The sequence below is a fragment of the Herpailurus yagouaroundi genome, unplaced genomic scaffold (genome assembly GCF_014898765.1).
Source record: "Herpailurus yagouaroundi ecotype Mexico unplaced genomic scaffold, PumYag 67623, whole genome shotgun sequence".
In the NCBI taxonomy this organism is placed as follows: domain Eukaryota; kingdom Metazoa; phylum Chordata; class Mammalia; order Carnivora; family Felidae; genus Herpailurus; species Herpailurus yagouaroundi.
The window spans coordinates 3,622,628-3,631,440 of record NW_024420424.1 but is presented as its reverse complement, the minus strand read 5'-3'; the positions used below and the strand labels follow the sequence as shown (position 1 = coordinate 3,631,440).

The 8,813-nt window shown below is 35.8% G+C and overlaps 1 protein-coding gene across 3 annotated transcripts in view; it reads left to right on the top strand.

The window, feature by feature from the left end:
* Window positions 1-8,813, top strand: part of SH3BGRL (SH3 domain binding glutamate rich protein like) — an 80,267-nt gene that overhangs the window by 53,384 nt on the left and 18,070 nt on the right. The window lies entirely within an intron of this gene.

The window sequence follows — 8,813 nt, the reverse complement described above, 5'->3', positions numbered from 1 at the left end:
GGTTCATATGAATAACAGCTTCTTCACTGTAACTTTGTCTTATCAAGTCTTAAAGTTCCCTAACGGCTTTACTACTTGTGCCAAGTTTGTTTCATTATCACAGAACTTCAGAGTGGGAAAGGATTAAAGGAATTATCTAGAAAAATCTACCCTGTGTATAAAACCTTTGAAACAATCAATGGTTTTATTGCTCTTACTTTAGGCCAAGCTTTGGAAGTAAGAATGATACAAAATATATGAACCATCTCTTCACTCAAAGAGCCATCATTAAGTTGACAGTATAATTAGTATGAGATAACAAGTGTGGTAGTGCATTGTTTTGTTATTCATCATGCTTAGTATTTAAGTGGTGCTTTTCACTCATACAAATCTTGGGCAAGTGTGTGCTTTGAAGAAAGTTTCTAATCCATTTGAACATTAGTTCCTTCATCTGTGAATATGGAATGAAAATAATAGCAGCTGCCTCATAACACTGTTGTGGAAACAAAATAAGCATGTGAAAAAAAGATAAGGATGTAAAGGGCTTAGTATAATGCCTGGCCCATAAAAAACCTTAATAAGTAATAATTATTATATTAAACTTTGGAGTTAGATTACACTTGGTGCAATGCAGACAGGAACCTAGTTCATATAAAATTCTGCAGCCCATTGTTAGCAAACCTTAAAGTGAAGTCTGTCCTTTTGTTTCCCCTTATTACCCCAGCCCTAATACACCCACTTCCATCCAGCAGAAAAAGGCCAGACTTTGATTAAGGGCTGGCTAGTTTCCATTGCTTAAATTATCTGCTAGTATGGAATTTATAATCCTATGATTATATTTATAAATTTCTTGAGACCATAAATAATATCTATTTTATTTTATTTTTACTTGTATCAGGGTAAGAACAATGGCCTTGAGGCCCAGTATGTACTTGGAAACTACATTATTTTTTTATAATTTTTTTGAGTATGGTTGACACATAATGTTACAGTATTTTCAGGTGTATAACATAGTGATTCAACTTCTGTGTACATTATCCTATGCTCACCAGAAGTGTAGCTACCATGCTTGATTGAATGGTAGCCCCTAACATTACCTAGGCAGGGATCCAGCACTAATCTTTTTCAAGCAGCAAAGGATCCTAATGTTGGATTTGGGTATTCTAGTTACTTTTTGTTCATAATGATGTGGAGATTGATTAAATTGTGTGCATACTCATTTGGACGATCATGGAAGCAAAATTATAGTCCAGTAAGTAGAATTTAGCATTAAATTATATAGTAAGAACACATCAAAAAGTGTTGTTGCTCTTTGTAAGAGATTGTTAACCTTGTATAATTTTTTTAAAATCTATTTAAGATGTCATGAAGATGGATATGGAATTGTAGTGTACTAATTTAAGCTTTGGAGTTAGAGATATCTAAGTTTGCATGCCAGCTCTGCCAGGCACTAGCTTTGTGACTTTGAGTAAATTTACTTCATTTTTTTGGGGGGGTGCAGCAATGCTTTATTAAACATAGAAAACAGACAGAAAAAGATCAGTTTCAAAGGTGGGTGTTGGTTACCCAGGGCCAGGACATCTCTCATAGTGATTTGTTTCTTTTTTTCAAAAATGTTTATTTTTTGAGAGAGAGAGAAAGAGAGAGAGAGAGCAGAGGAGACGAGAGGCAGAGAGAGGAAGAAAGAAAAGCCCAAGCAGGCTCTGTGCTGTCAGTGCAGAGTCGGACGTGGGGCTTGATCTCACAAAGTGTGAGATCATGACCTGAGTTGAAATAAAGAGTCAGATGCTTAACTGACTGAACCCACCAGGCACCCCTCTTTGTGAATTTCCTTATGCATATCCCTTTCATGCCATAGTGGAAGGAACACTGTCCTCTCCCTAAGGAATACAGATGTAACATTGGGGGTGACCAGGTATCATGTAAAGTACGTGCTTTAAGAAAAGACAAAAGAATACTCAATGAGCATGAAACAAGAAAGATATCCACACAAGGTGGTCATTGAAGCACAAGCTATTTGGGATCTTTATCTCATAAGTGTTCCAGCCCCAAGGCCCATTCTAATGTGGCTGAGTAAAGGTAAAAAGACTGTGCATGTGAGATAGTCATTTGGATTTAAAAAAAAAAGGTACAATTGGAGATGTAAAGTTAGACTGGAAACCCTATGAAAAATATTCTCTTAAATAAGCTTTTAGTAATGTGAAAATATACATTCTCTGAGAAAAGATAAAATTTTCACTGCTGTGATTTTACAATTCCAGGGGTAAAATGAAGTCATTTTTATTGTTTGTAACAATAATTGGAATATCAAACATTTCTAGCTGTTGTCTGTCAAATCTGCACTCATTTTCTTCTTAATGTGTGTTTCTAAAATAGTACTGTCAGTATCTCTTTTTGAATGCAAAATAATGTCATAGTCTGAAGGTGAATATAAGGTCATTTTATTTTTTTTAAGTTTATTTATTTATTTTGAGAGAAAGAGACAGAGGCCAAAGGAGAGGGGTAGAGAGAATAGCAAGCAGGCTTCATAGTGTAAGCACAGAGCCCAATGGATACAGGGTTGGAACTCATGAACCGTGAGATCATCACCTGAGCCAAAACCAAGAATCAGACACTTAACTGACTAAGCCACCCAGGCGCCCCTCTTGGGGACTGATTTATAGAAACACCCCAAGTTCTTTTATTTTTTAGTTTACCTCTTCAAGTTCCCATTAGCCCAATCCCCACTGCTGTCCCACTTCTTTTTTATTCTGTACCTTTCTATAAAATTCAGAAGTGAATTTGTAATCCATGCTGGTGAGAGTTTACATGCTACATGGATAAGTTCAGATTTGCCCGAGTCTTTTTTTGAAGCTACTATTTATTGACAACAATTTCACCACGTGGAGTACTGGGTGTTTATAGTAATTATGTCTTTTCCCCCCCATTTATTTATGTATTTATGTATTTATTTATTTATTTTTAATTTTTTAAATTTATTTTTTTTATTTTTTTAAATTTACATCGAAATTAGTTAGCATATACTGAAGCAATGATTTCAGAAGTAGATTCCTTAATGCCCCTTACCCATTTAGCCCATCCCCCTGCCCACAACCCCTTCAGCAACACTCAGTTTGTTCTCCATATTTATGAGTCTCTTCTGTTTTGTCCCCCTGCCTGTTTTTATACTATTTTTGTTTAACCTCCCTTATGTTCATCTGTTTTGTCTCTTAAAGTCCTCATATGAGTGAAGTCATATGATTTTTGTCTTTCTCTGACTGACTAATTTCACTTAGCATAATACCCTCCAGTTCCATCCACATAGTTGCAAATGGCAAGATTTCATTCTTTTTGATTGCCAAGTAATACTCCATTGTATATATACACCACATCTTCTTTATCCATTCATCCATTAATGGATATTTGGGCTCTTTCCATACTTTGGCTATTGTTGATAGTGCTGCTATAAACATGGGGGTGCATGTGCTCCTTCAAAACAGCACACCTGTATCTTGTGGATAAATGCCTAGTAGTGCAATTGCTGGGTCATAGGGTAGTTCTATTTTTAGTTTTTTGAGTAACCTCCATACTGTTTTCCAGAGTGGCTGCACCAGCTCGCATTCCCAGCAACAATGCAAAAGAGACCCTCTTTCTCTGCATCCTCGCCAACATCTGTTGTGGCCTGTTGTTAATGTTAGCCATTCTGACAAGTGTAAGGTGGTATCTCATTGTGGTTTTGAGTTGTATTTCCCTGATGATGAGTGATGGTGAGCATTTTTTCATGTGTTGGCTGGCCATCTGGATGTCTTCTTTGGAGAAGTTTCTATTCATGTCTTTTGCCCATTTCTTCATTGGATTCTTTGTTTTTTGGGTGTTGAGTTTGATAAGTTCTTTGTAGATTTTGGATACTAACCCTTTATCTGATATGTCATTTGCAAATATCTTTTCCCATTCTATCGGTTGCCTTTTAATTTTGCTGATTGTTTCCTTTGCTGTGCAGAAGCTTTTTATTTTGATGAGATCCCAGTAGTTCATTTTTGCTTTTGTTTCCCTTGCCTCCAGAGATGCGTTGAGTAAGAAGCTACTGAGGCCGAGGTCAAAGAGGTTGTTGCCTGCTTTCTCCTCGAGGATTTGATGGCTTCCTGTATTACATTGAGGTCTTCCATCCATTTTGAGTTTATTTTTATGTATGGTGTAAGAAAGTGGTCCAGGTTCATTCTTCTGCATGTCGCTGTCCAGTTTTCCCAGCACCACTTGCTGAAGAGACTGTCTTTATTCCATTGGATATTCTTTCCTGCTTTGTCAAAGATTAGTTGCCATACGTGTGTGGGTCCATTTCTGGGTTCTCTATTCTGTTCCATTGATCTGAGTGTCTGTTCTTGTGCCAGTACCATACTGTCTTGAGGATTACAGCTTTGTAGTATAGCTTGAAGTCTGGGATTGTGATGCCTCCTGCTTTGATTTTCTTTTTTAAGATTGCTTTGGCTATTCGGGGTCTTTGTGGTTCCATACAAATTTTAGGATGATTTGTTCTAGCTCTGTGAAGAATGCTGGTGTTACTTTGATAGGGATTGGATTCAATATGTAGATTGCTTTGGGGAATACCAACATTTTCACAATATTTGTTCTTCCTATCCAGGAGCATGGAATCTTTTTCCTTTTCTTAGTGTCTTCAATTTCTTTCATAAGCTTTCTATAGTTTTCAGCATATAGAATTTTCACCACTAGGGTTAGATTTATTCCTAGGTATTTTATGGTTTTTGGTGCAACTGTAAATGGGATTGATTCCTTGATTTCTCTTTTTATTGCTTCATTGCTGGTGTATAGGAATGCAACTGATTTCTGTTCATTGATTTTATATCCTGAAACTTTGCTGAATTCGTGGATCAGATCTAGCATATTTTTGGTGGAATCTTTTGGGTTTTCCATGTAGAGTATCATGTCATTGACAAAGAGTGAAAGTTTGACCTCTTCCTGGACGATTTGGATGCCTTTTATTTCTTTGTGTCGTCTGATTGCAGAGGCTAAGACTTCTAATACTATGTTGAATAACAGTGGTGAGAGTGAACATCCCTGTCTTGTTCCTGGCCTTAGGGGGAAAGATTTCAGTTTTTCCCCATTGAGGATGATATTAGCATTGGGTTGTTCATATGTGGCTTTTATGATCTCGAGGTATGATGCTTCTATCCCTACTTTCTTGTGGGTTTTTATCGAGAAAGGTTGCTGTATTCTGTCAAATGCTTTCTCTGCATCTATTGAGAGGATAATATGGTTCTTGTCCTTTCTTTTATTTTTTTTTATTTTAAAAAAACTTTTTTTTAATGTTTATTTATTTTTGAGACAGAGAGAGACAGAGCATGAATGGGGGAGGGTCAGAGAGACGGAGACACAGAATCTGAAACAGGCTCCAGGCTCTGAGCTGGCAGCACAGAGCCCGACGCGGGGCTCAAACTCACGGACCGTGAGATCATGACCTGAGCTGAAGTCGGCTGCTTAATGGACTGAGCCACCCAGGCGCCCCTGTCCTTTCTTTTATTAATGTGATGAATCACGTTAATTGTTTTGCAGATATTGAACCAGCCCTGCAGCCCAGGTATAAATCCCACTTGGTCATAGTGAATAATTTTTTTAATGTATTGTTGGATCCGGTTGGCTAATATCTTGTTGAGGATTTTTGCATCCATGTTCATCAGGGAAATTGATCTATAGTTCTACTTTTCAGTGAGGTCTCTGTCTGGTTTTGGAATCAAGGTAATGCTGGCTTCATAGAAAGAGTTTGGAAGTTTTCCTTACATTTCTATTTTTTGGAACAGCTTCAAGAGAATAGGTGTTAACTCTTTCTTAAATATTTGGTAGAATTCCTCTGGAAAGCCATCTGGCCCTGGACTCTTGTTTCTTGACAGATTTTTGATTACTAATTCAATTTCCTTATTGGTTATGGGTCTGTTCAAATTTTCTATTTCTTCCTGTTTCTCTTTTGGTAGTGTATATGTTTCTAGGAATTTATCCATTTCTTCCAGATTACCCATTTTATTGGCATATAATTGCTCATAATATTTTCTTACTATTTTTTTTAATTTCTCTTTTGTTGGTTGTGATCTCTCCTCTTCAATCTTAACTTTATTTATTTGGGTCCTTTCCTTTTTCTTTTTGATCAAACTGGCTAGTGGTTTATCAGTTTTGTTAATTCATTCAAAGAACCAGCTTCTGGTTTCATCGATCTGTTCTACTGTTTTATTGGTTTCAATAGCATTAATTTCTGTTCTAATTTTTATTATTTCCTGTCTTCTGCTGGTTTGGGGTTTTATTTGCTGTTCTTTTTCCAGCTCCTTAAGGCATAAGGTTAGGTTGTGTATCTGAGACCTTTCTTCCTTCTTTAGGAAGGGCTGGATTGCTATATACTTTCCTCTTATGACCGCCTTTGCTGCATCCCAGAGGTTTAGGGTTGTGGTGTTATCATTTTCATTGACTTCAATACACTTTTTAATGCCTTCTTTAACATCTTGGTTAGTCTATTCATTCTTTAGTAGGATGTTCTTCAGTCTCCAAGTATTTGTTACCTTTCCACATTTTTTCTTGTGGTTGATTTCAAGTTTCATAGTGTTGTGGTCTGAAAATATGCACGGTATGATCTCAATCTTTTTGTACTTACTTAGGGCTGATTTGTGTCCCAGTATATGGTCTATTCTGGAGAACGTTCCATGTGTACTGGAGAAGAATGTGTATTCTGCTGCTTTAGGATGAAATGTTCTGAGTATATCTGTTAAGTCCATCTGGTCCAATGTGTCATTCAAAGCCATTGTTCCTTTGTTGATTTTTTGATGAGATGATCTGTCTACTGCTGTGAATGGAGTGTTGAAGTCTCCTACTATTATGGTATTATTGTCAATGAGTTTCTTTATGTTTGTGATTAATTGATTTATATATTTGGGTTCTTTCACATTTGGCAAATAAATGTTCACAATTGGTAGGTCTTCTTGATCAATAGACCCCTTGATTAGGATATAATGCCCTTCTGCATCTCTTGATACAGTCTTTATTTTAAAGTCTAGATTGTCTAATATAAGTATGGCTACTCTGGCTTTCTTTTGTTGACCATTAGCATGATAGATGGTTCTCCATCCGCTTACTTTCAATATGAAGGTGTCTTTAGGTCTAACATGGGTCACTTGTAAACAGCATATAGATGTATCTTTTTTTTTTTTTTTATCCATTCTGTTACCCTATGTCTTTTGATTGGAGCATTGAGTCCATTGACGTTTAGTGTGAGTACTGAAAGATACGAATTTATTGCCATTATACTTGTAGAGTTGGATTTTCTGGCGGTGTTCTGTGATCCTTTCTAATCTTTTGTTGCTTTTGATATATATTGTTTGCTATATATATATATATATATATATATATATATATATATATATATTTATATCTTCTCCTCTCTCCCCTCTCCCCTCAGAGACTCCTTCATAAAATTTCTTGCAGGGCTGGTTTAGTGTTAATAAACTCCTTTAATTTTTGTTTGTCTGGGGAACTTTTTCTCTCTCCTATTTTGAATGACAGCTTTGCTGGATAAAGAATTCTTGGCTTCATATTTTTCTGATTCAGCACACTGAATATATACCACCACTCCTTTCTGGCCTGCCAAGTTTCTGTGGATACGTCTGCTGCAAACCTGATCTCTCTTCCCTTGTAGGCTAGGGACTTTGTTTCCCTTGCTGCTTTCATGATTCTCTCCTTGCCTGAGCATTTTGTGAATTTGACTATGATATGCCTTGTTGATGGTTGGTTTTTGTTGAATCTAATGCAAGTCCCCTGTGGTTCCTGGATTTTGATGTCTGTCTTTCTGCAGGTTAACAAAGTTTTCCGCTATGGTTTGCTCACATAACCTACCCCTATTTCTCTCTCTTCCTCCTCTGGAACCCCTATGATTCTGATGTTGTTCCTTTTTAATGAGTCACTGATATCTCTAATTCTTAAATAGTGCTCTTTTGCCTTAATCTCCTTCTTTTTTTCTTCTTCGTTATTCTCTATAAGTTGTCCTTTTTATCACTGATTCTCTGTTCTGCCTCATCCATCCTTGCCACTGCTGCATCCATCCGTGATTGCAGCTCAGTTATAGCATGTTTAATATCATTCTGGCTTTTTTTTCTTCTTTTATCTCTGAAGTAAGGGATTCTAATCTGTTTTCAACTCCAGCTAGTATTCTTATTATCGCGATTCTAAATTCTGGTTCAGACATCTTGCTTCTATCTCTGTTGGTTAAATCCCTGGCTGTCGTTTCTTCGTGCTCTTTCTTTTGGGGTGAATTCCTTAGTTTTGCCATTTTGAAGGGATAAAAGGAATCAATGAGGTAGAAATATTGAAATAAAAAAATTAAAATAAAAAAATATTGAAATTAAAAATTAAAAATTAAAAAAACACACACAGATACAAATCAAAAAGATTATTCTAGATCCTAGGTGTGTTTTGGTCTGGGTGTTGAAAGTGGTCTGACAGATTAGAGGGAAAAAAAGGGGGGGTGGAGAAAAAAAAAAGGAAATCATTTGAGAATTTGAAAAAATGGTTACACTAAAGTAGACTAAAATAGATGATGTGGGTAAAATAGAATTTGAAAAAAATATACACAAAAGTATAGAATATAGTAGAAAAAATTAAAGAAAAATATTTTTAATAAAAATTAAAAAGAAATATGAATTTTTTCATTTTCTGTATTTAAGAAAAAAGAAAAGAAACGAACAAGAGAAAAAAGATAAAGAAAAAAGAAAAGAAATGAAAAAGATAAAAAAGAAAAAAGAAAAGAAAAGAAAAAAAGGAAATCATTTGAAAATTTGAAAAAGTGAATACACCTTAGTAGACTA